Here is a 26,220-nt window from a genome sequence, read left to right as displayed (position 1 = left end):
ACTGAACCACCACAGCTCTCTGCGTTAGAAAACTCCAAAGATACACAACTCTTACAATGAAGCAATTTCTCCTCATCTCAATCTTAAATGGCCGGCCCCTTATTCTGAAACTTTGACCCCTAGTTCGGGCTCCACAGCCAGGGTAAACAACCTCTCAGAATCCGCCCAGTCAAGCCATGAAAGAATTTATATGTTCTTCCTTCGTAGCGTCTGCTGAATTCATTTCACCACAGAAAACTATGTTTAGCTGGATGGACAACCAGCAGGAAAAACAATGCAGCCAAAGATTTATTCTCCAACCACATTCCCTAAGGCACGCGGCCATACAAAGGGACAAAAGCAGCACACAAGAGAAAAGGCGATTTGAATCCCGTTCGTAATGTCGAATTTCCTCAATTTGACCGAACGCCATATGAAGCAACAATTTGAATCAGATATTGCATTTAATTTCAGTCGCAAAATGTTAAGCGATCACACACTGCAAACCGCACGCAAAAAGAAAATCACAAGGCCCGTGCGAGGCACTAAACCGCATTCAAATACAGCAACCAAATCAGTTAGCGTCAAAGATTTTGTCATTAGAAATTCATACCTCTAGCATTTGGCTGAAAACAAGAGATTGCAGGGGCTGCTCGCTTCTCGGCCGCGGCGCTAGCGACAGCAACAAGTCATCCGGTCACAGCTGAGTCCTCCAACTTACTGGAACTGCATGTGACAGAGCAGTTCAATCCTCAGGCCCTGATTGGACACATTCAATGGGGGTGTTCTCGCGCCGCTCTATGTGATTGGTTGGTTGTTGTCATGTGATCAGGGTGCAGGGCGATGCAAGGAAGCTGCAGTTCTCTGGCAATTGTAATAGTTGCAAGCTTTCCATTCTAATCCATGTATGTGTAAACCTGAGGAAAGTGTAGAAAAGGGTTTTCAGAATGGATTATCCACTGTGGCCGATTTTCCTGCTGGATTTTAATGCAAGAACGCTGCACTTGGAGTATTGGTATAAGGGATGTAGAATATCCATGCTGCCTGGCAGAAGACTGATCGATGAAGCGATTGTTCCCATTGGAAACAGGAAGGCAGCAGCAGTATGCTCACCATTGTTCATTTCACGGAATCAAAGACTCCATTTTTAAACAATAGATGAGTTTGCAAAAATTAAAAGTTACTCACGTCTCTGGGTGGGCTCGAACCACCAACCTTTCAGTTAACAGCCGAACGCGCTGGCCCATTGCGCCACAGAGACAGACACGAAAATGTTTGCAATTGGAATTATTCCACATGAACCCATGTGATTATGTGCCAGAGTGTTCACAGCAGAGGCACCGATTTCGAAGCAAATGAGAAGCTGCGTGGGTCCAAACAACTGTCAGGGTAGTCGTGGCCGAGTGGTTAAGGCGATGGTCTAGAAATCCATTGGGGTTTCCCCGCGCAGTTTCGAATCCTGCCGACTACGGCACCGAGGACGTCGTCCCAAATGATCGATTTTTACTTAATTTGAACTGCTGCCTTTCGGTTCCTCTGCCGAGATTCAAAGCTGCAATCAAACAAAGTTTCAAACAGAAAGTATAACAAGCACTTCACCCCATTATGACATTACGAGAGGATAAGCCAAAGGAGAATACTACGTTATTTAACGCTCTTGAAACCGTCAAAGCAATTTTAACCGTCGAAAATATTTTATTTTGCAACCCATTGAAGAAAACGCACATCTTCCGCGCAGCCATCTTCCAGTTGATGCTGCTTCCTACTGCGATGCTTATTTAATGAACTAAGGCAGACGAGCCACAGTTCTCAACACCGCCGGCCTAAATCGGTGCATTAGATCATAAGAAATAGGAGCAGGATTTGGCCATGCGGCCCTCGATCATGCTCCGCCATTCAATAAGATCATGGCTGATCCTCTACCTCAACTGAAAATTACCGACCTAGCCCCATATACCTTGATTTCCGTAATGTACATATCCAACTCAGTTAGGAATGTACTCAACGACTGAACCACCACATCCCTCTGCGTTAGAAAACTCCAAAGATACACAACCCTTACAATGAAGCAATTTCTCCTCATCTCAATCGTAAATGGCCGGCCCCTTATTCTGAAAGTTTGACCCCTAGTTCGGGCTCCACATCCAGGGTAAACAACCTCTCAGAATCCGCCCAGTCAAGCCATGAAAGAATTTATATGTTCTTCCTTCGTAGCGTCTGCTGAATTGATTTCACCACAGAAAACTATGTTTAGCTGGATGGACAACCAGCAGGAAAAACAATGCAGCCAACGGTTTATTCTCCAACCACATTCCCTGAGGCACGCGGCCATACAAAGGGACAAAAGCAGCACACAAGAGAAAAGGCGATTTGAATCCCGTTCGTAGTGTCGAATTTCCTCAATTTGACCGAACGCCATATGAAGCAACAATTTGAATCAGATATTGCATTTAATTTCAGTCGCAAAATGTTAAGCGATCACACACTGCAAACCGCACGCAAAAAGAAAATCACAAGGCCCGTGCGAGGCACTAAACCGCATTCAAATACAGCAACCAAATCAGTTAGCGTCAAAGATTTTGTCATTAGAAATTCATACCTCTAGCATTTGGCTGAAAACAAGAGATTGCAGGGGCTGCTCGCTTCTCGGCCGCGGCGCTAGCGACAGCAACAAGTCATCCGGTCACAGCTGAGTCCTCCAACTTACTGGAACTGCATGTGACAGAGCAGTTCAATCCTCAGGCCCTGATTGGACACATTCAATGAGGGTGTTCTCGCGCCGCTCTATGTGATTGGTTGGTTGTTGTCATGTGATCAGGGTGCAGGGCGATGCAAGGAAGCTGCAGTTCCCTGGCAATTGTAATAGTTGCAAGCTTTCCATTCTAATCCATGTATGTGTAAACCTGAGGAAAGTGTAGAAAAGGGTTTTCAGAATGGATTATCCACTGTGGCCGATTTTCCTGCTGGATTTTAATGCAAGAACGCTGCACTTGGAGTATTGGTATAAGGGATGTAGAATATCCATGCTGCCTGGCAGAAGACTGATCGATGAAGCGATTGTTCCCATTGGAAACAGGAAGGCAGCAGCAGTATGCTCACCACTGTTCATTTCACGGAATCAAAGACTCCATTTTTAAACAATAGATGAGTTTGCAAAAATTAAAAGTTACTCACGTCTCTGGGTGGGCTCGAACCACCAACCTTTCAGTTAACAGCCGAACGCGCTGGCCCATTGCGCCACAGAGACAGACATGAAAATGTTTGCAATTGGAATTATTCCACATGAACCCATGTGATTATGTGCCAGAGTGTTCACAGCAGAGGCACCGATTTCGAAGCAAATGAGAAGCTGCGTGGGTCCAAACAACTGTCAGGGTAGTCGTGGCCGAGTGGTTAAGGCGATGGACTAGAAATCCATTGGGGTTGCCCCGCGCAGGTTCGAATTCTGCCGACTACGGCACCGAGGACGTCGTCCGAAATGATTGCTTTTTACTTAATTTGAACTGCTGCCTTTCGGTTCCTCTGCCGAGATTCAAAGCTGCAATCAAACAAAGTTTCAAGCAGAAAGTATAACAAGCACTTCACCCCATTATGACATTACGAGAGGCCTAAGCCAAAGGAGAATACTACGTTATTTAACGCTCTTGAAACCGTCAAAGCAATTTTAACCGTCGAAAATATTTTATTTTGCAACCCATTGAAGAAAACGCACGTCTTCCGCGCAGCCATCTTCCAGTTGATGCTGCTTCCTACTGCGATGCTTATTTAATGAACTAAGGCAGACGAGCCACAGTTCTCAACACCGCCGGCCTAAATCGGTGCATTAGATCATAAGAAATAGCAGCAGGATTTGGCCATGCGGCCCTCGATCATGATTTGGCCATGCGGCCCTCGATCATGCTCCGCCATTCAATAAGATCATGGCTGATCCTCTACCTCAACTGAAAGTTACCGACCTTGCCCCATATACCTTGATTTCTGTAATGTACATATCCATCTCAGTTAGGAATGTACTCAACGACTGAACCACCACAGCCCTCTGCGTTAGAAAACTCCAAAGATACACAATCCTTACAATGAAGCAATTTCTCCTCATCTGAATCTTAAATGGCCGGCACCTTATTCTGAAACTTTGACCCCTAGTTCGGGCTCCACAGCCAGGGTAAACAACCTCTCAGAATCCGCCCAGTCAAGCCATGAAAGAATTTATATGTTCTTCCTTCGTAGCGTCTGCTGAATTCATTTCACCACAGAAAACTATGTTTAGCTGGATGGACAACCAGCAGGAAAAACAATGCAGCCAAAGATTTATTCTCCAACCACATTCCCTGAGGCACGCGGCCATACAAAGGGACAAAAGCAGCACACAAGAGAAAAGGCGATTTGAATCCCGTTCGTAGTGTCGAATTTCCTCAATTTGACCGAACGCCATATGAAGCAACAATTTGAATCAGATATTGCATTTAATTTCAGTCGCAAAATGTTAAGCGATCACACACTGCAAACCGCACGCAAAAAGAAAATCACAAGGCCCGTGCGAGGCACTAAACCGCATTCAAATACAGCAACCAAATCAGTTAGCGTCAAAGATTTTGTCATTAGAAATTCATACCTCTAGCATTTGGCTGAAAACAAGAGATTGCAGGGGCTGCTCGCTTCTCGGCCGCGGCGCTAGCGACAGCAACAAGTCATCCGGTCACAGCTGAGTCCTCCAACTGACTGGAACTGCATGTGACAGAGCAGTTCAATCCTCAGGCCCTGATTGGACACATTCAATGGGGGTGTTCTCGCGCCGCTCTATGTGATTGGTTGGTTGTTGTCATGTGATCAGGGTGCAGGGCGATGCAAGGAAGCTGCAGTTCTCTGGCAATTGTAATAGCTGCAAGCTTTCCATTCTAATCCATGTATGTGTAAACCTGAGGAAAGTGTAGAAAAGGGTTTTCAGAATGGATTATCCACTGTGGCCGATTTTCCTGCTGGATTTTAATGCAAGAACGCTGCACTTGGAGTAATGGTATAAGGGATGTAGAATATCCATGCTGCCTGGCAGAAGACTGATCGATGAAGCGATTGTTCCCATTGGAAACAGGAAGGCAGCAGCAGTATGCTCACCACTGTTCATTTCACGGAATCAAAGACTCCATTTTTAAACAATAGATGAGTTTGCAAAAATTAAAAGTTACTCACGTCTCTGGGTGGGCTCGAACCACCAACCTTTCAGTTAACAGCCGAACGCGCTGGCCCATTGCGCCACAGAGACAGACACGAAAATTTTTGCATTTGGAATTATTCCACATGAACCCATGTGATTATGTGCCAGAGTGTTCACAGCAGAGGCACCGATTTCGAAGCAAATGAGAAGCTGCGTGGGTCCAAACCACTGTCAGGGTAGTCGTGGCCGAGTGGTTAAGGCGATGGACTAGAAATCCATTGGGGTTTCCCCGCGCAGGTTCGAATCCTGCCGACTACGGCACCGAGGACGTCGTCCCAAATGATCGCTTTTTACTTAATTTGAACTGCTGCCTTTCGGTTCCTCTGCCGAGATTCAAAGCTACAATCAAATAAAGTTTCAAGCAGAAAGTATAACAAGCACTTCACCCCATTATGACATTACGAGAGGCCTAAGCCAAAGGAGAATACGACGTTATTTAACGCTCTTGAAACCGTCAAAGCAATTTTAACCGTCGAAAATATTTTATTTTGCAACCCATTGAAGAAAACGCACGTCTTCCGCGCAGCCATCTTCCAGTTGATGCTGCTTCCTACTGCGATGCTTATTTAATGAACTAAGGCAGACGAGCCACAGTTCTCAACACCGCCGGCCTAAATCGGTGCATTAGATCATAAGAAATAGGAGCAGGATTTGGCCATGCTGCCCTCGATCATGATTTGGCCATGCGGCCCTCGATCATGCTCCGCCATTCAATAAGATCATGGCTGATCCTCTACCTCAACTGAAAGTTACCGACCTTGCCCCATATACCTTGATTTCTGTAATGTACATATCCATCTCAGTTAGGAATGTACTCAACGAATGAACCACCACAGCCCTCTGCGTTAGAAAACTCCAAAGATACACAATCCTTACAATGAAGCAATTTCTCCTCATCTCAATCTTAAATGGCCGGCACCTTATTCTGAAACTTTGACCCCTAGTTCGGGCTCCACAGCCAGGGTAAACAACCTCTCAGAATCCGCCCAGTCAAGCCATGAAAGAATTTATATGTTCTTCCTTCGTAGCGTCTGCTGAATTCATTTCACCACAGAAAACTATGTTTAGCTGGATGGACAACCAGCAGGAAAAACAATGCAGCCAAAGATTTATTCTCCAACCACATTCCCTGAGGCACGCGGCCATACAAAGGGACAAAAGCAGCACACAAGAGAAAAGGCGATTTGAATCCCGTTCGTAGTGTCGAATTTCCTCAATTTGACCGAACGCCATATGAAGCAACAATTTGAATCAGATATTGCATTTAATTTCAGTCGCAAAATGTTAAGCGATCACACACTGCAAACCGCACGCAAAAAGAAAATCACAAGGCCCGTGCGAGGCACTAAACCGCATTCAAATACAGCAACCAAATCAGTTAGCGTCAAAGATTTTGTCATTAGAAATTCATACCTCTAGCATTTGGCTGAAAACAAGAGATTGCAGGGGCTGCTCGCTTCTCGGCCGCGGCGCTAGCGACAGCAACAAGTCATCCGGTCACAGCTGAGTCCTCCAACTGACTGGAACTGCATGTGACAGAGCAGTTCAATCCTCAGGCCCTGATTGGACACATTCAATGGGGGTGTTCTCGCGCCGCTCTATGTGATTGGTTGGTTGTTGTCATGTGATCAGGGTGCAGGGCGATGCAAGGAAGCTGCAGTTCTCTGGCAATTGTAATAGTTGCAAGCTTTCCATTCTAATCCATGTATGTGTAAACCTGAGGAAAGTGTAGAAAAGGGTTTTCAGAATGGATTATCCACTGTGGCCGATTTTCCTGCTGGATTTTAATGCAAGAACGCTGCACTTGGAGTATTGGTATAAGGGATGTAGAATATCCATGCTGCCTGGCAGAAGACTGATCGATGAAGCGATTGTTCCCATTGGAAACAGGAAGGCAGCAGCAGTATGCTCACCACTGTTCATTTCACGGAATCAAAGACTCCATTTTTAAACAATAGATGAGTTTGCAAAAATTAAAAGTTACTCACGTCTCTGGGTGGGCTCGAACCACCAACCTTTCAGTTAACAGCCGAACGCGCTGGCCCATTGCGCCACAGAGACAGACACGAAAATGTTTGCATTTGGAATTATTCCACATGAACCCATGTGATTATGTGCCAGAGTGTTCACAGCAGAGGCACCGATTTCGAAGCAAATGAGAAGCTGCGTGGGTCCAAACCACTGTCAGGGTAGTCGTGGCCGAGTGGTTAAGGCGATGGACTAGAAATCCATTGGGGTTTCCCCGCGCAGGTTCGAATCCTGCCGACTATGGCACCAAGGACGTCGTCCCAAATGATCGCTTTTTACTTAATTTGAACTGCTGCCTTTCGGTTCCTCTGCCGAGATTCAAAGCTACAATCAAATAAAGTTTCAAGCAGAAAGTATAACAAGCACTTCACCCCATTATGACATTACGAGAGGCCTAAGCCAAAGGAGAATACGACGTTATTTAACGCTCTTGAAACCGTCAAAGCAATTTTAACCGTCGAAAATATTTTATTTTGCAACCCTTTGAAGAAAACGCACGTCTTCCGCGCAGCCATCTTCCAGTTGATGCTGCTTCCTACTGCGATGCTTATTTAATGAACTAAGGCAGACGAGCCACAGTTCTCAACACCGCCGGCCTAAATCGGTGCATTAGATCATAAGAAATAGGAGCAGGATTTGGCCATGCGGCCCTCGATCATGCTCCGCCATTCAATAAGATCATGGCTGATCCTCTACCTCAACTGAAAATTACCGACCTAGCCCCATATACCTTGATTTCCGTAATGTACATATCCATCTCAGTTAGGAATGTACTCAACGACTGAACCACCACATCCCTCTGCGTTAGAAAACTCCAAAGATACACAACCCTTACAATGAAGCAATTTCTCCTCATCTCAATTTTAAATGGCCGGCCCCTTATTCTGAAACTTTGACCCCTAGTTTGGGCTCCACAGACAGGGTAAACAACCTCTCAGAATCCGCCCAGTCAAGCCATGAAAGAATTTATAGGTTCTTCCTTCGTAGCGTCTGCTGAATTGATTTCACCACAGAAAACTATGTTTAGCTGGATGGACAACCAGCAGGAAAAACAATGCAGCCAAAGGTTTATTCTCCAACCACATTCCCTGAGGCACGCGGCCATACAAAGGGACAAATGCAGCACACAAGAGAAAAGGCGATTTGAATGCCGTTCGTAGTGTCGAATTTCCTCAATTTGACCGAACGCCATATGAAGCAACAATTTGAATCAGATATTGCATTTAATTTCAGTCGCAAATTGTAAAGCGATCACACACTGCAAACCGTACGCAAAAAGAAAATCACAAGGCCCGTGCGAGCCACGAAACCGCATTCAAATACAGCTACCAAATCAGTTAGCGTCAAAGATTTTGTCATTAGAAATTCATACATCTAGCATTTGGCTGAAAACAAGAGATTGCAGGGGCTGCTCGCTTCCCGGCCGCGGCGCTAGCGACAGCAACAAGTCATCCGCTCACAGCTGAGTCCTCCAACGTATTGGAACTGCATGTGACAGAGCAGTTCAATCCTCAGGCCCTGATTGGACACATTCAATGTGGGTGTTCTCGCGCCGCTCTATGTGATTGGTTGGTTGTTGTCATGTGATCAGGGTGCAGAGCGATGCAAGGAAGCTGCAGTTCTCTGGCAATTGTAATAGTTGCAAGCTTTCCATTCTAATCCATGTATGTGTAAACCTGAGGAAAGTGTAGAAAGGGGTTTTCAGAATGGATTATCCACTGTGGCCGATTTTCCTGCTGGATTTTAATGCAAGAACGCTGCACTTGGAGTATTGGTATAAGGGATGTAGAATATCCATGCTGCCTGGCAGAAGACTGATCGATGAAGCGATTGTTCCCATTGGAAACAGGAAGGCAGCAGCAGTATGCTCACCACTGTTCATTTCACGGAATCAAAGACTCCATTTTTAAACAATAGATGAGTTTGCAAAGATTAAAAGTTACTCACGTCTCTGGGTGAGCTCGAACCACCAACCTTTCAGTTAACAGTCGAACGCGCTGGCCCATTGCACCACAGAGACAGACACAAAAATGTTTGCAATTGCAATTATTCCACATGAACCCATTTGATGATGTGCCAGAGTGTTCACAGCAGAGGCACCGATTTCGAAGCAAATGAGAAGCTGCGTGGGTCCAAACCACTGTCAGGGTAGTCGTGCCGAGTGGTTAAGGCGTTGGACTAGTAAATCCATTGGGGATTTCCCCGCGCAGGTTCGAATCCTGCCGACTACGGCACCGAGGACGTCGTCCCAAATGATCGCTTTTTACTTAATTTGAACTGCTGCCTTTCGGTTCCTCTGCCGAGATTCAAAGCCACAATCAAACAAAGTTTCAAGCAGAAAGTATAACAAGCACTTCACCCCATTATGACATTACGAGAGGCCTAAGCCAATGGAGAATACTACGTTATTTAACGCTCTTGGAACCGTCAAAGCAATTTTAACCGTCGAAAATATTATATTTTGCAACCCATTGAAGAAAATGCACGTCTTCCACGCAGCCATCTTCCAGTTGATGCTGCTTCCTACTGCGATGCTTATTTAATGAACTAAGGCAGACGAGCCACAGTTCTCAACACCGCCGGCCTAAATCACTACATTAGATCATAAGAAATAGGAGCAGGATTTGGCCATGCGGCCCTCGATCATGCTCCGCCATTCAATAAGATCATGGCTGATCCTCTACCTCAACTGAAAGTTACCGACCTTGCCCCATATACCTTGATTTCCGTAATGTACATATCCATCTCAGTTAGGAATGTACTCAACGACTGAACCACCACAGCCCTCTGCGTTAGAAAACTCCAAAGATACACAACCCTTACAATGAAGCAATTTCTCCTCATCTCAATCTTAAATGGCCGGCCCCTTATTCTGAAACGTTGACCCCTAGTTCGGGCTCCACAGCCAGGGTAAACAACCTCTCAGAATCCGCCCAGTCAAGCCATGAAAGAATTTATATGTTCTTCCTTCGTAGAGTCTGCTGAATTCATTTCACCACAGAAAACTATGTTTAGCTGGATGGACAACCAGCAGGAAAAACAATGCAGCCAAAGATTTATTCTCCAACCACATTCCCTGAGGCACGCGGCCATACAAAGGGACAAAAGCAGCACACAAGAGAAAAGGCGATTTGAATCCCGTTCGTAGTGTCGAATTTCCTCAATTTGACCGAACGCCATATGAAGCAACAATTTGAATCAGATATTGCATTTAATTTCAGTCGCAAAATGTTAAGCGATCACACACTGCAAACCGCACGCAAAAAGAAAATCACAAGGCCCGTGCGAGGCACTAAACCGCATTCAAATACAGCAACCAAATCAGTTAGCGTCAAAGATTTTGTCATTAGAAATTCATACCTCTAGCATTTGGCTGAAAACAAGAGATTGCAGGGGCTGCTCGCTTCTCGGCCGCGGCGCTAGCGACAGCAACAAGTCATCCGGTCACAGCTGAGTCCTCCAACTTACTGGAACTGCATGTGACAGAGCAGTTCAATCCTCAGGCCCTGATTGGACACATTCAATGGGGGTGTTCTCGCGCCGCTCTATGTGATTGGTTGGTTGTTGTCATGTGATCAGGGTGCAGGGCGATGCAAGGAAGCTGCAGTTCTCTGGCAATTGTAATAGTTGCAAGCTTTCCATTCTAATCCATGTATGTGTAAACCTGAGGAAAGTGTAGAAAAGGGTTTTCAGAATGGATTATCCACTGTGCCCGATTTTCCTGCTGGATTTTAATGCAAGAACGCTGCACTTGGAGTATTGGTATAAGGGATGTAGAATATCCATGCTGCCTGGCAGAAGACTGATCGATGAAGCGATTGTTCCCATTGGAAACAGGAAGGCAGCAGCAGTATGCTCACCACTGTTCATTTCACGGAATCAAAGACTCCATTTTTAAACAATAGATGAGTTTGCAAAAATTAAAAGTTACTCACGTCTCTGGGTGGGCTCGAACCACCAACCTTTCAGTTAACAGCCGAACGCGCTGGCCCATTGCGCCACAGAGACAGACACGAAAATGTTTGCAATTGCAATTATTCCACATGAACCCATGTGATTATGTGCCAGAGTGTTCACAGCAGAGGCACCGATTTCGAAGCAAATGAGAAGCTGCGTGGGTCCAAAGCACTGTCAGGGTAGTCGCGGCCGAGTGGTTAAGGCGATGGACCAGAAATCCATTGGGGTTTCCCCGCGCAGGTTCGAATCCTGCCGACTACGGCACCGAGGACGTCGTCCCAAATGATTGCTTTTTACTTAATTTGAACTGCTGCCTTTCGGTTCCTCTGCCGAGATTCAAAGCTACAATCAAACAAAGTTTCAAGCAGAAAGTATAACAAGCACTTCACCCCATTAGGACATTACGAGAGGCCTAAGCCAAAGGAGAATACTACGTTATTTAACGCTCTTGAAACCGTCAAAGCAATTTTAACCGTCGAAAATGTTTTATTTTGCAACCCTTTGAAGAAAACGCACGTCTTCCGCGCAGCCATCTTCCAGTTGATGCTGCTTCCTACTGCGATGCTTATTTAATGAACTAAGGCAGACGAGCCACAGTTCTCAACACCGCCGGCCTAAATCGGTGCATTAGATCATAAGAAATAGGAGCAGGTTTTGGCCATGCGGCCCTCGATCATGATTTGGCCATGCGGCCCTCGATCATGCTCTGCCATTCAATAAGATCATGGCTGATCCTCTACCTCAACTGAAAATTACCGACCTAGCCCCATATACCTTGATTTCCGTAATGTACATATCCATCTCAGTTAGGAATGTACTCAACGACTGAACCACCACATCCCTCTGCGTTAGAAAACTCCAAAGATACACAACCCTTACAATGAAGCAATTTCTCCTCATCTCAATCTTAAATGGCCTGCCCCTTATTCTGAAAGTTTGACCCCTAGTTCGGGCTCCACATCCAGGGTAAACAACCTTTCAGAATCCGCCCAGTCAAGCCATGAAAGAATTTATATGTTCTTCCTTCGTAGCGTCTGCTGAATTGATTTCACCACAGAAAACTATGTTTAGCTGGATGGACAACCAGCAGGAAAAACAATGCAGCCAAAGGTTTATTCTCCAACCACATTCCCTGAGGCATGCGGCCATACAAAGGGACAAAAGCAGCACACAAGAGAAAAGGCGATTTGAATGCCGTTCGTAGTGTCGAATTTCCTCAATTTGACCGAACGCCATATGAAGCAACAATTTGAATCAGATATTGCATTTAATTTCAGTCGCAAATTGTAAAGCGATCACACACTGCAAACCGTACGCAAAAAGAAAATCACAAGGCCCGTGCGAGCCACTAAACCGCATTCAAATACAGCTACCAAATCAGTTAGCGTCAAAGATTTTGTCATTAGAAATTCATACATCTAGCATTTGGCTGAAAACAAGAGATTGCAGGGGCTGCTCGCTTCCCGGCCGCGGCGCAAGCGACAGCAACAAGTCATCCGCTCACAGCTGAGTCCTCCAACGTACTGGAACTGCATGTGACAGAGCAGTTCAATCCTCAGGCCCTGATTGGACACATTCAATGGGGGTGTTCTCGCGCCGCTCTATGTGATTGGTTGGTTGTTGTCATGTGATCAGGGTGCAGAGCGATGCAAGGAAGCTGCAGTTCTCTGGCAATTGTAATAGTTGCAAGCTTTCCATTCTAATCCATGTATGTGTAAACCTGAGGAAAGTGTAGAAAAGGGTTTTCAGAATGGATTATCCACTGTGGCCGATTTTCCTGCTGGATTTTAATGCAAGAACGCTGCACTTGGAGTATTGGTATAAGGGATGTAGAATATCCATGCTGCCTGGCAGAAGACTGATCGATGAAGCGATTGTTCCCATTGGAAACAGGAAGGCAGCAGCAGTATGCTCACCACTGTTCATTTCACGGAATCAAAGACTCCATTTTTAAACAATAGATGAGTTTGCAAAAATTAAAAGTTACTCACGTCTCTGGGTGGGCTCGAACCACCAACCTTTCAGTTAACAGCCGAACGCGCTGGCCCATTGCGCCACAGAGACAGACACGAAAATGTTTGCAATTGGAATTATTCCACATGAACCCATGTGATTATGTGCCAGAGTGTTCACAGCAGAGGCACCGATTTCGAAGCAAATGAGAAGCTGCGTGGGTCCAAACCACTGTCAGGGTAGTCGTGGCCGAGTGGTTAAGGCGATGGACTAGAAATCCATTGGGGTTTCCCCGCGCAGGTTCGAATCCTGCCGACTACGGCACCGAGGACGTCGTCCCAAATGATCGCTTTTTACTTAATTTGAACTGCTGCCTTTCGGTTCCTCTGCCGAGATTCAAAGCTGCAATCAAACAAAGTTTCAAGCAGAAAGTATAACAAGCACTTCACCCCATCATGACATTACGAGAGGCCTAAGCCAAAGGAGAATACTACGTTATTTAACGCTCTTGGAACCGTCAAAGCAATTTTAACCGTCGAAAATATTTTATTTTGCAACACATTGAAGAAAATGCATGTCTTCCGCGCAGCCATCTTCCAGTTGATGCTGCTTCCTACTGCGATGCTTATTTAATGAACTAAGGCAGACGAGCCACAGTTCTCAACACCGCCGGCCTAAATCGCTACATTAGATCATAAGAAATAGGAGCAGGATTTGGCCATGCGGCCCTCGATCATGCTCCGCCATTCAATAAGATCATGGCTGATCCTCTACCTCAACTGAAAGTTACCGACCTTGCCCCATATACCTTGATTTCCGTAATGTCCATATCCATCTCAGTAAGAAACTGAACCACCACAGCCCTCTGCGTTAGAAAACTCCAAAGATACACAAACCTTACAATGAAGCAATTTCTCCTCATCTCAATCTTAAATGGCCGGCCCCTTATTCTGAAACTTTGACCCCTAGTTCGGGCTCCACAGCCAGGGTAAACAACCTCTCAGAATCCGCCCAGTCAAGCCATGAAAGAATTTATATGTTCTTCCTTCGTAGCGTCTGCTGAATTCATTTCACCACAGAAAACTATGTTTAGCTGGATGGACAACCAGCAGGAAAAACAATGCAGCCAAAGATTTATTCTCCAACTACATTCCCTGAGGCACGCGGCCATACAAAGGGACAAAAGCAGCACACAAGAGAAAAGGCGATTTGAATCCCGTTCGTAGTGTCGAATTTCCTCAATTTGACCGAACGCCATATGAAGCAACAATTTGAATCAGATATTGCATTTAATTTCAGTCGCAAAATGTTAAGCGATCACACACTGCAAACCGCACGCAAAAAGAAAATCACAAGGCCCGTGCGAGGCACTAAACCGCATTCAAATACAGCAACCAAATCAGTTAGCGTCAAAGATTTTGTCATTAGATATTCATACCTCTAGCATTTGGCTGAAAACAAGAGATTGCAGGGGCTGCTCGCTTCTCGGCCGCGGCGCTAGCGACAGCAACAAGTCATCCGGTCACAGCTGAGTCCTCCAACTTACTGGAACTGCATGTGACAGAGCAGTTCAATCCTCAGGGCCTGATTGGACACATTCAATGGGGGTGTTCTCGCGCCGCTCTATGTGATTGGTTGGTTGTTGTCATGTGATCAGGGTGCAGGGCGATGCAAGGAAGCTGCAGTTCTCTGGCAATTGTAATAGTTGCAAGCTTTCCATTCTAATCCATGTATGTGTAAACCTGAGGAAAGTGTAAAAAAGGGTTTTCAGAATGGATTATCCACTGTGGCCGATTTTCCTGCTGGATTTTAATGCAAGAACGCTGCACTTGGAGTATTGGTATAAGGGATGTAGAATATCCATGCTGCCTGGCAGAAGACTGATCGATGAAGCGATTGTTCCCATTGGAAACAGGAAGGCAGCAGCAGTATGCTCACCACTGTTCATTTCACGGAATCAAAGACTCCATTTTTAAACAATAGATGAGTTTGCAAAAATTAAAAGTTACTCACGTTTCTGGGTGGGCTCGAACCACCAACCTTTCAGTTAACAGCCGAACGCGCTGGCCCATTGCACCACAGAGACAGACACGAAAATGTTTGCAATTGGAATTATTCCACATGAACCCATGTGATTATGTGCCACAGTGTTCACAGCAGAGGCACCGATTTCGAAGCAAATGAGAAGCTGCGTGGGTCCAAACCACTGTCAGGGTAGTCTTGGCCGAGTGGTTAAGGCGATGGACTAGAAATCCATTGGGGTTTCCCCGCGCAGGTTCGAATCCTGCCGACTACGGCACCGAGGACGTCGTCCCAAATGATCGCTTTTTACTTAATTTGAACTGCTGCCTTTCGGTTCCTCTGCCGAGATTCAAAGCTGCAATCAAACAAAGTTTCAAGCAGAAAGTATAACAAGCACTTCACCCCATTATGACATTACGAGAGGCCTAAGCCAAAGGAGAATACTACGTTATTTAACGCTCTTGAAACCGTCAAAGCAATTTTAACCGTCGAAAATATTTTATTTTGCAACCCATTGAAGAAAATGCACGTCTTCCGCGCAGCCATCTTCCAGTTGATGCTGCTTCCTACTGCGATGCTTATTTAATGAACTAAGGCAGACGAGCCACAGTTCTCAACACCGCCGGCCTAAATCGCTACATTAGATCATAAGAAATAGGAGCAGGATTTGGCCATGCGGACCTCGATCATGCTCCGCCATTCAATAAGATCATGGCTGATCCTCTACCTCAACTGAAAGTTACCGACCTTGCCCCATATATCTTGATTTCCGTAATGTACATATCCATCTCAGTTAGGAATGTACTCAACGACTGAACCACCACAGCCCTCTGCGTTAGAAAACTCCAAAGATACACAACCCTTACAATGAAGCAATTTCTCCTCATCTCAATCTTAAATGGCCGGCCCCTTATTCTGAAACTTTGGCCCCTAGTTCGGGCTCCACAGCCAGGGTAAACAACCTCTCAGAATCCGCCCAGTCAAGCCATGAAGGAATTTATATGTTCTTCCTTCGTAGCGTCTGCTGAATTCATTTCACCACAGAAAACTATGTTTAGCTGGATGGACAACCAGCAGGAAAAACAATGCAGCCAAAGATTTATTCTCCAACCACATTCCCTGAGGCACGCGGCCATACAAAGGGACAAAAGCAGCACGCAAGAGAAAAGGCGATTTGAATCCCGTTCGTAGTGTCGAATTTCCTCAATTTGACCGAACGCCATATGAAGCAACAATTTGAATCAGATATTGCATTTAATTTCAGTCGCAAAATGTTAAGCGATCACACACTGCAAACCGCACGCAAAAAGAAAATCACAAGGCCCGTGCGAGGCACTAAACCGCATTCAAATACAGCAACCAAATCAGTAAGCGTCAAAGATTTTGTCATTAGAAATTCATACCTCTAGCATTTGGCTGAAAACAAGAGATTGCAGGGGCTGCTCGCTTCTCGGCCGCGGCGCTAGCGACAGCAACAAGTCAACCGGTCACAGCTGAGTCCTCCAACTTACTGGAACTGCATGTGACAGAGCAGTTCAATCCTCAGGCCCTGATTGGACACATTCAATGGGGGTGTTCTCGCGCCGCTCTATGTGATTGGTTGGTTGTTGTCATGTGATCAGGGTGCAGAGCGATGCAAGGAAGCTGCAGTTCTCTGGCAATTGTAATAGTTGCAAGCTTTCCATTCTAATCCATGTATGTGTAAACCTGAGGAAAGTGTAGAAAAGGCTTTTCAGAATGGATTATCCACTGTGGCCGATTTTCCTGCTGGATTTTAATGCAAGAACGCTGCACTTGGAGTATTGGTATAAGGGATGTAGAATATCCATGCTGCCTGGCAGAAGACTGATCGATGAAGCGATTGTTCCCATTGGAAACAGGAAGGCAGCAGCAGTATGCTCACCACTGTTCATTTCACGGAATCAAAGACTCCATTTTTAAACAATAGATGAGTTTGCAAAAATTAAAAGTTACTCACGTCTCTGGGTGGGCTCGAACCACCAACCTTTCAGTTAACAGCCGAACGCGCTGGCCCATTGCACCACAGAGACAGACACGAAAATGTTTGCAATTGGAATTATTCCACATGAACCCATGTGATTATGTGCCAGAGTGTTCACAGCAGAGGCACCGATTTCGAAGCAAATGAGAAGCTGCGTGGGTCCAAACCACTGTCAGGGTAGTCGTGGCCGAGTGGTTAAGGCGATGGACTAGAAATCCATTGGGGTTTCCCCGCGCAGGTTCGAATCCTGCCGACTACGGCACCGAGGAAGTCGTCCCAAATGATTGCTTTTTACTTAATTTGAACTGCTGCCTTTCGGTTCCTCTGCCGAGATTCAAAGCTACAATCAAACAAAGTTTCAAGCAGAAAGTATAACAAGCACTTCACCCCATTATGACATTACGAGAGGCCGAAGCCAAAGGAGAATACTACGTTATTTAACGCTCTTGAAACCGTCAAAGCAATTTTAACCGTCGAAAATATTTTATTTTGCAACCCATTGAAGAAAATGCACGTCTTCCACGCAGCCATCTTCCAGTTGATGCTGCTTCCTACTGCGATGCTTATTTAATGAACTAAGGCAGACGAGCCACAGTTCTCAACACCGCCGGCCTAAATCGGTGCATTAGATCATAAGAAATAGGAGCAGGATTTGGCCATGCGGCCCTCGATCATGATTTGGCCATGCGGCCCTCGATCATGCTCCGCCATTCAATAAGATCATTGCTGATCCTCTACCTCAACTGAAAATTACCGACCTAGCCCCATATACCTTGATTTCCGTAATGTACATATCCATCTCAGTTAGGAATGTACTCAACGACTGAACCACCACATCCCTCTGCGTTAGAAAACTCCAAAGATACACAACCCTTACAATGAAGCAATTTCTCCTCATCTCAATCTTAAATGGCCGGCCCCTTATTCTGAATGTTTGACCCCTAGTTCGGGCTCCACATCCAGGGTAAACAACCTTTCAGAATCCGCCCAGTCAAGCCATGAAAGAATTTATATGTTCTTCCTTCGTAGCATCTGCTGAATTGATTTCACCACAGAAAACTATGTTTAGCTGGATGGACAACCAGAAGGAAAAACAATGCAGCCAAAGGTTTATTCTCCAACCACATTCCCTGAGGCACGCGGCCATACAAAGGGACAAAAGCAGCACACAAGAGAAAAGGCGATTTGAATGCCGTTCGTAGTGTCGAATTTCCTCAATTTGACCGAACGCCATATGAAGCAACAATTTGAATCAGATATTGCATTTAATTTCAGTCGCAAATTGTAAAGCGATCACACACTGCAAACCGTACGCAAAAAGAAAATCACAAGGCCCGTGCGAGCCACTAAACCGCATTCAAATACAGCTACCAAATCAGTTAGCGTCAAAGATTTTGTCATTAGAAATTCATACATCTAGCATTTGGCTGAAAACAAGAGATTGCAGGGGCTGCTCGCTTCCCGGCCGCGGCGCTAGCGACAGCAACAAGTCATCCGCTCACAGCTGAGTCCTCCAACGTACTGGAACTGCATGTGACAGAGCAGTTCAATCCTCAGGCCCTGATTGGACACATTCAATGGGGGTGTTCTCGCGCCGCTCTATGTGATTGGTTGGTTGTTGTCATGTGATCAGGGTGCAGAGCGATGCAAGGAAGCTGCAGTTCTCTGGCAATTGTAATAGTTGCAAGCTTTCCATTCTAATCCATGTATGTGTAAAACTGAGGAAAGTGTAGAAAAGGGTTTTCAGAATGGATTATCCACTGTGGCCGATTTTCCTGCTGGATTTTAATGCAAGAACGCTGCACTTGGAGTATTGGTATAAGGGATGTAGAATATCCATGCTGCCTGGCAGAAGACTGATCGATGAAGCGATTGTTCCCATTGGAAACAGGAAGGCAGCAGCAGTATGCTCACCACTGTTCATTTCACGGAATCAAAGACTCCATTTTTAAACAATAGATGAGTTTGCAAAAATTAAAAGTTACTCACGTCTCTGGGTGGGCTCGAACCACCAACCTTTCAGTTAACAGCCGAACGCGCTGGCCCATTGGGCCACAGAGACAGACACGAAAATGTTTGCAATTGGAATTATTCCACATGAACCCATGTGATTATGTGCCAGAGTGTTCACAGCAGAGGCACCGATTTCGAAGCAAATGAGAAGCTGCGTGGGTCCAAACCACTGTCAGGGTAGTCGTGGCCGAGTGGTTAAGGCGATGGACTAGAAATCCATTGGGGTTTCCCCGCGCAGGTTCGAATCCTGCCGACTACAGCACCGAGGACGTCGTCCCAAATGATCGCTTTTTACTTAATTTGAACTGCTGCCTTTCGGTTCCTCTGCCGAGATTCAAAGCTGCAATCAAACAAAGTTTCAAGCAGAAAGTATAACAAGCACTTCACCCCATCATGACATTACGAGAGGCCTAAGCCAAAGGAGAATACTACGTTATTTAACGCTCTTGGAACCGTCAAAGCAATTTTAACCGTCGAAAATATTTTATTTTGCAACCCATTGAAGAAAATGCACGTCTTCCATGCAGCCATCTTCCAGTTGATGCTGCTTCCTACTGCGATGCTTATTTAATGAACTAAGGCAGACGAGCCACAGTTCTCAACACCGCCGGTCTAAATCGCTGCATTAGATCATAAGAAATAGGAGCAGGATTTGGCCATGCGGCCCTCGATCATGCTCCGCCATTCAATAAGATCATGGCTGATCCTCTACCTCAACTGAAAGTTACCGACCTTGCCCCATATACCTTGATTTCCGTAATGTCCATATCCATCTCAGTTAGAAACTGAACCACCACAGCCCTCTGCGTTAGAAAACTCCAAAGATACACAACCCTTACAATGAAGCAATTTCTCCTCATCTCAATCTTAAATGGCCGGCCCCTTATTCTGAAACTTTGACCCCTAGTTCGGGCTCCACAGCCAGGGTAAACAACCTGTCAGAATCCGCCCAGTCAAGCCATGAAAGAATTTATATGTTCTTCCTTCGTAGCGTCTGCTGAATTCATTTCACCACAGAAAACTATGTTTAGCTGGATGGACAACCAGCAGGAAAAACAATGCAGCCAAAGATTTATTCTCCAACCACATTCCGTGAGGCACGCGGCCATACAAAGGGACAAAAGCAGCACACAAGAGAAAAGGCGATTTGAATCCCGTTCGTAGTGTCGAATTTCCTCAATTTGACCGAACGCCATATGAAGCAACAATTTGAATCAGATATTGCATTTAATTTCAGTCGCAAAATGTTAAGCGATCACACACTGCAAACCGCACGCAAAAAGAAAATCACAAGGCCCGTGCGAGGCACTAAACCGCATTCAAATACAGCAACCAAATCAGTTAGCGTCAAAGATTTTGTCATTAGAAATTCATACCTCTAGCATTTGGCTGAAAACAAGAGATTGCAGGGGCTGCTCGCTTCTCGGCCGCGGCGCTAGCGACAGCAACAAGTCATCCGGTCACAGCTGAGTCCTCCAACTTACTGGAACTGCATGTGACAGAGCAGTTCAATCCTCAGGCCCTGATTGGACACATTCAATGGGGGTGTTCTCGCGCCGCTCTATGTGATTGGTTGGTTGTTGTCATGTGATCAGGGTGCAGGGCGATGCAAGGAAGCTGCAGTTCTCTGGCAATTGTAATAGTTGCAAGCTTTCCATTCTAATCCATGTATGTGTAAACCTGAGGAAAGTGTAGAAAAGGGTTTTCAGAATGGATTATCCACTGTGGCCGATTTTCCTGCTGGATTTTAATGCAAGAACGCTGCACTTGGAGTATTGGTATAAGGGATGTAGAATATCCATGCTGCCTGGCAGAAGACTGATCGATGAAGCGATTGTTCCCATTGGAAACAGGAAGGCAGCAGCAGTATGCTCACCACTGTTCATTTCACGGAATCAAAGACTCCATTTTTAAACAATGGATGAGTTTGCAAAAATTAAAAGTCACTCACGTCTCTGGGTGGGCTCGAACCACCAACCTCTCAGTTAACAGCCGAACGCGCTGGCCCATTGCGCCACAGAGACAGACACGAAAATGTTTGCAATTGCAATTATTCCACATGAACCCATGTGATTATGTGCCAGAGTGTTCACAGCAGAGGCACCGATTTCGAAGCAAATGAGAAGCTGCGTGGGTCCAAACCACTGTCAGGGTAGTCGTGGCCGACTGGCTAAGTTCGATGGACTAGAAATCCATTGGGGTTTCCCCGCGCAGGTTCGAATCTCTGCTGACTACGGCACCGAGGACGTCATCCCAAATGATCGCTTTTTACTTAATTTGAACTGCTGCCTTTCGGTTCCTCTGCCGAGATTCAAAGCTGCAATCAAACAAAGTTTCAAGCAGAAAGTATAACAAGCACTTCACCCCATTATGACATTACGAGAGGCCTAAGCCAAAGGAGAATACTACGTTATTTAACGCTCTTGAAACCGTCAAAGCAATTTTAACCGTCGAAAATATTTTATTTTGCAACCCATTGAAGAAAATGCACGTCTTCCGCGCAGCCATCTTCCAGTTGATGCTGCTTCCTACTGCGATGCTTTTTTAATGAACTAAGGCAGACGAGCCACAGTTCTCAACACCGCCGGCCTAAATCGGTGCATTAGATCATAAGAAATAGGAGCAGGATTTGGCCATGCGGCCCTCGATCATGCTCCGCCATTCAATAAGATCATGGCTGATCCTCTACCTCAACTGAAAGTTACCGACCTTGCCCCATATACCTTGATTACCGTAATGTACATATCCATCTCAGTTAGGAATGTACTCAATGACTGAACCACCACAGCCCTCTGCGTTAGAAAACTCCAAAGATACACAACCCTTACAATGAAGCAATTTCTCCTCATCTCAATCTTAAATGGCCGGCCCCTTATTCTGAAACTTTGACCCCTAGTTCGGGCTCCACAGCCAGGGTAAACAACCTCTCAGAATCCGCCCAGTCAAGCCATGAAAGAATTTATGTGTTCTTCCTTCGTAGCGTCTGCTGAATTCATTTCACCACAGAAAACTATGTTTAGCTGGATGGACAACCAGCAGGAAAAACAATGCAGCCAAAGATTTATTCTCCAACCACATTCCCTGAGGCACGCGGCCATACAAAGGGACAAAAGCAGCACACAAGAGAAAAGGCGATTTGAATCCCGTTCGTAGTGTCGAATTTCCTCAATTTGACCGAACGCCATATGAAGCAACAATTTGAATCAGATATTGCATTTAATTTCAGTCGCAAAATGTTAAGCGATCACACACTGCAAACCGCACGCAAAAAGAAAATCACAAGGCCCGTGCGAGGCACTAAACTGCATTCAAATATAGCAACCAAATCAGTTACCGTCAAAGATTTTGTCATTAGAAATTCATACCTCTAGCATTTGGCTGAAAACAAGAGATTGCAGGGGCTGCTCGCTTCTCGGCCGCGGCGCTAGCGACAGCAACAAGTCATCCGGTCACAGCTGAGTCCTCCAACTTCCTGGAACTGCATGTGACAGAGCAGTTCAATCCTCAGGCCCTGATTGGACACATTCAATGGGGGTGTTCTCGCGCCGCTCTATGTGATTGGTTGGTTGTTGTCATGTGATCAGGGTGCAGGGCGATGCAAGGAAGCTGCAGTTCTCTGGCAATTGTAATAGTTGCAAGCTTTCCATTCTAATCGATGTATGTGTAAACCTGAGGAAAGTGTAGAAAAGGGTTTTCAGAATGGATTATCCACTGTGGCCGATTTTCCTGCTGGATTTTAATGCAAGAACGCTGCACTTGGAGTATTGGTATAAGGGATGTAGAATATCCATGCTGCCTGGCAGAAGACTGATCGATGAAGCGATTATTCCCATTGGAAACAGGAAGGCAGCAGCAGTATGCTCACCACTGTTCATTTCACAGAATCAAAGACTCCATTTTTAAACAATAGATGAGTTTGCAAAAATTAAAAGTTACTCATGTCTCTGGGTGGGCTCGAATCACCAAACTTTCAGTTAACAGCCGAACGCACTGGCCCATTGCGCCACAGAGACAGACACGAAAATGTTTGCAATTGGAATTATTACACATGAACCCATGTGATTATGTGCCAGAGTGTTCACAGCAGAGGCACCGATTTCGAAGCAAATGAGAAGCTGCGTGGGTCCAAACCACTGTCAGGGTAGTCGTGGCCGAGTGGTTAAGGCGATGGACTAGAAATCCATTGGGGTTTCCTCGCGCAGGTTCGAATCCTGCCGACTACGGCACCGAGGACGTCGTCCCAAATGATCGCTTTTTACTTAATTTGAACTGCTGCCTTTCGGTTCCTCTGCCGAGATTCAAAGCTACAATCAAACAAAGTTTCAAGCAGAAAGTATAACAAGCACTTCACCCCATTATGACATTACGAGCGGCCAAAGCCAAAGGAGAATACTACATTATTTAACGCTCTTGAAACCGTCAAAACAATTTTAACCGTCGAAAATATTTTATTTTGCAACCCATTGAAGAAAATGCACGTCTTCCGCGCAGCCATCTTCCAGTTGATGCTGCTTCCTACTGCGATGCTTATTTAATGAACTAAGGCAGACGAGCCACAGTTCTCAACACCGCCGGCCTAAATCGGTACATTAGATCATAAGAAATAGGAGCAGGATTTGGCCATGCGGCCCTCGATCATGCTCCGCCATTCAATAAGATCATGGCTGATCCTCTACGTCAACTGAAAATTACCGACCTAGCCCGATATACATTGATTTCCGTAATGTACATATCCATCCCAGTTAATAATGTACTCAATGACTGAACCACCACAGCCCGCTGCGTTAGAAAACTCCAAAGATACACAACCCTTACAATGAAGCAATTTCTCCTCATCTCAATCTTAAATGGCCGGCCCCTTATTCTGGAACTTTGACCCCTAGTTCGGGCTCCACAGCCAGGGTAAACAACCTCTCAGAATCCGCCCAGTCAAGCCATGAAAGAATTTATATGTTCTTCCTTCGTAGCGTCTGCTGAATTCATTTCACCACAGAAAACTATGTTTAGCTGGATGGACAACCAGCAGGAAAAACAATGAAGCCAAAGATTTATTCTCCAACCAGATTCCCTGAGGCACGCGGCCATACAAAGGGACAAAAGCAGCACACAAGAGAAAAGGCGATTTGAATCCCGTTCGTAGTGTCGAATTTCCTCAATTTGACCGAACGCCATATGAAGCAACAATTTGAATCAGATATTGCATTTAATTTCAGTCGCAAAATGTTAAGCGATCACACACTGCAAACCGTACGCAAAAAGAAAATCACAAGGCCCGTGCGAGGCACTAAACCGCATTCAAATACAGCAACCAAATCAGTTAGCGTCAAAGATTTTGTCATTAGAAATTCATACCTCTAGCATTTGGCTGAAAACAAGAGATTGCAGGGGCTGCTCGCTTCTCGGCCGCAGCGCTAGCGACAGCAACAAGTCATCCCCTCACAGATGAGTCCTCCAACTTACTGGAACTGCATGTGACAGAGCAGTTCAATCCTCAGGCCCTGATTGGACACATTCAATGGGGGTGTTCTCGCGCCGCTCTATGTGATTGGTTGGTTGTTGTCATGTGATCAGGGTGCAGAGCGATGCAAGGAAGCTGCAGTTCTCTGGCAATTGTAATAGTTGCAAGCTTTCCATTCTAATCCATGCATGTGTAAACCTGAGGAAAGTGTAGAAAAGGGTTTTCAGAATGGATTATCCACTGTGGCCGATTTTCCTGCTGGATTTTAATGCAAGAACGCTGCACTTGGAGTATTGGTATAAGGGATGTAGAATATCCATGCTGCCTGGCAGAAGACTGATCGATGAAGCGATTGTCCCCATTGGAATCAGGAAGGCAGCAGCAGTATGCTCACCACTGTTCATTTCACGGAATCAAAGACTCCATTTTTAAACAATAGATGAGTTAGCAAAAATTAAAAGTTACTCACGTCTCTGGGTGGGCTCGAACCACCAACCTTTCAGTTAACAGCTGAACGCGCTGGCCCATTGCGCCACAGAGACAGACACGAAAATGTTTGCAATTGGAATTATTCCACATGAACCCATGTGATTATGTGCCAGAGTGTTCACAGCAGAGGCACCGATTTCGAAGCAAATGAGAAGCTGCGTGGGTCCAATCCACTGTCAGGGTAGTCGTGGCCGAGTGGTTAAGGCGATGGAACTAGAAATCCATTGGGGTTTCTCCGCGCAGGTTCGAATGCTGCCGACTACGGCACCGCGGACGTCGTCCCAAATGATCGCTTTTTACTGAATTTGAACTGCTGCCTTTCGGTTCCTCTGCCGAGATTCAAAGCTACAATCAAACAAAGTTTCAAGCAGAAAGTATAACAAGCACTTCACCCCATTATGACATTACGAGAGGCCTAAGCCAAAGGAGAATACTACGTTATTTAACGCTCTTGAAACCGTCAAAGCAATTTTAACCGTCGAAAATATTTTATTTTGCAACCCATTGAAGAAAATGCACGTATTCCGAGCAGCCATCTTCCAGTTGATGCTGCTTCCTACTGCGATGCTTACTTAATGAACTAAGGCAGACGAGCCACAGTTCTCAACACCGCCGGCCTAAATCGGTACATTAGATCATAAGAAATAGGAGCAGGATTTGGCCATGTGGCCCTCGATCATGCTCCACCATTCAATAAGATCATGGCTGATCCTCTACCTCAACTGAAAATTACAGACCTAGCCCCATATACCTTGATTTCCGTAATGTACATATCCATCTCAGTTAGGAATGTACTCAACAACTGAACCACCACAGCCCTCTGCGTTCGAAAACTCCAAAGATACACAACCCTTACAATGAAGCAATTTTTCCTCATCTCAATCTTAAATGGCCGGCCCCTTATTCTGAAACTTTGACCCCTAGTTCGGGCTCCACAGCCAGGGTAAACAACCTCTCAGAATCCGCCCAGTCAAGCCATGAAAGAATTTATATGTTCTTCCTTCGTAGCGTCTGCTGAATTCATTTCACCACAGAAAACTATGTTTAGCTGGATGGACAACCAGCAGGAAAAACAATGCAGCCAAAGATTTATTCTCCAACCACATT

General features: G+C 45.6%; 16 non-coding genes across 16 annotated transcripts; 7 read left to right on the top strand and 9 right to left on the bottom strand.

The window, feature by feature from the left end:
- Positions 1–1,166: 1,166 nt before the first annotated feature.
- Positions 1,167–1,240, bottom strand: trnan-guu (transfer RNA asparagine (anticodon GUU)). Its single transcript has one exon. It is a non-coding gene; the product is annotated as a tRNA-Asn (tRNA).
- A 1,912-nt stretch (positions 1,241–3,152) lies between these two features.
- On the bottom strand, positions 3,153–3,226 carry trnan-guu (transfer RNA asparagine (anticodon GUU)). Its single transcript has one exon. It is a non-coding gene; the product is annotated as a tRNA-Asn (tRNA).
- A 1,939-nt stretch (positions 3,227–5,165) lies between these two features.
- On the bottom strand, positions 5,166–5,239 carry trnan-guu (transfer RNA asparagine (anticodon GUU)). Its single transcript has one exon. It is a non-coding gene; the product is annotated as a tRNA-Asn (tRNA).
- A 128-nt stretch (positions 5,240–5,367) lies between these two features.
- Positions 5,368–5,449, top strand: trnas-aga (transfer RNA serine (anticodon AGA)). The gene has a single exon. It is a non-coding gene; the product is annotated as a tRNA-Ser (tRNA).
- Positions 5,450–7,178: 1,729 nt separating this feature from the next.
- trnan-guu (transfer RNA asparagine (anticodon GUU)) lies at positions 7,179–7,252 on the bottom strand. The gene has a single exon. It is a non-coding gene; the product is annotated as a tRNA-Asn (tRNA).
- A 128-nt stretch (positions 7,253–7,380) lies between these two features.
- On the top strand, positions 7,381–7,462 carry trnas-aga (transfer RNA serine (anticodon AGA)). Its single transcript has one exon. It is a non-coding gene; the product is annotated as a tRNA-Ser (tRNA).
- Positions 7,463–11,153: 3,691 nt separating this feature from the next.
- Positions 11,154–11,227, bottom strand: trnan-guu (transfer RNA asparagine (anticodon GUU)). Its single transcript has one exon. It is a non-coding gene; the product is annotated as a tRNA-Asn (tRNA).
- Positions 11,228–13,166: 1,939 nt separating this feature from the next.
- On the bottom strand, positions 13,167–13,240 carry trnan-guu (transfer RNA asparagine (anticodon GUU)). The gene has a single exon. It is a non-coding gene; the product is annotated as a tRNA-Asn (tRNA).
- A 128-nt stretch (positions 13,241–13,368) lies between these two features.
- Positions 13,369–13,450, top strand: trnas-aga (transfer RNA serine (anticodon AGA)). Its single transcript has one exon. It is a non-coding gene; the product is annotated as a tRNA-Ser (tRNA).
- Positions 13,451–15,343: 1,893 nt separating this feature from the next.
- trnas-aga (transfer RNA serine (anticodon AGA)) lies at positions 15,344–15,425 on the top strand. The gene has a single exon. It is a non-coding gene; the product is annotated as a tRNA-Ser (tRNA).
- Positions 15,426–17,128: 1,703 nt separating this feature from the next.
- On the bottom strand, positions 17,129–17,202 carry trnan-guu (transfer RNA asparagine (anticodon GUU)). The gene has a single exon. It is a non-coding gene; the product is annotated as a tRNA-Asn (tRNA).
- Positions 17,203–17,330: 128 nt separating this feature from the next.
- On the top strand, positions 17,331–17,412 carry trnas-aga (transfer RNA serine (anticodon AGA)). Its single transcript has one exon. It is a non-coding gene; the product is annotated as a tRNA-Ser (tRNA).
- A 1,931-nt stretch (positions 17,413–19,343) lies between these two features.
- trnas-aga (transfer RNA serine (anticodon AGA)) lies at positions 19,344–19,425 on the top strand. Its single transcript has one exon. It is a non-coding gene; the product is annotated as a tRNA-Ser (tRNA).
- A 1,691-nt stretch (positions 19,426–21,116) lies between these two features.
- On the bottom strand, positions 21,117–21,190 carry trnan-guu (transfer RNA asparagine (anticodon GUU)). The gene has a single exon. It is a non-coding gene; the product is annotated as a tRNA-Asn (tRNA).
- A 2,117-nt stretch (positions 21,191–23,307) lies between these two features.
- Positions 23,308–23,389, top strand: trnas-aga (transfer RNA serine (anticodon AGA)). Its single transcript has one exon. It is a non-coding gene; the product is annotated as a tRNA-Ser (tRNA).
- A 1,703-nt stretch (positions 23,390–25,092) lies between these two features.
- trnan-guu (transfer RNA asparagine (anticodon GUU)) lies at positions 25,093–25,166 on the bottom strand. Its single transcript has one exon. It is a non-coding gene; the product is annotated as a tRNA-Asn (tRNA).
- Between the last annotated feature and the right edge of the window lie 1,054 nt (positions 25,167–26,220).

Source organism: Somniosus microcephalus, unplaced genomic scaffold (assembly GCF_052327205.1).
Source record: "Somniosus microcephalus isolate GS21.2 unplaced genomic scaffold, FLI_Smic_1.0 unresolved_chr9, whole genome shotgun sequence".
NCBI lineage: Eukaryota > Metazoa > Chordata > Chondrichthyes > Squaliformes > Somniosidae > Somniosus > Somniosus microcephalus.
Note: the sequence above shows the minus strand (reverse complement) of the source record. Positions and strands in the feature narration are given on the sequence as shown.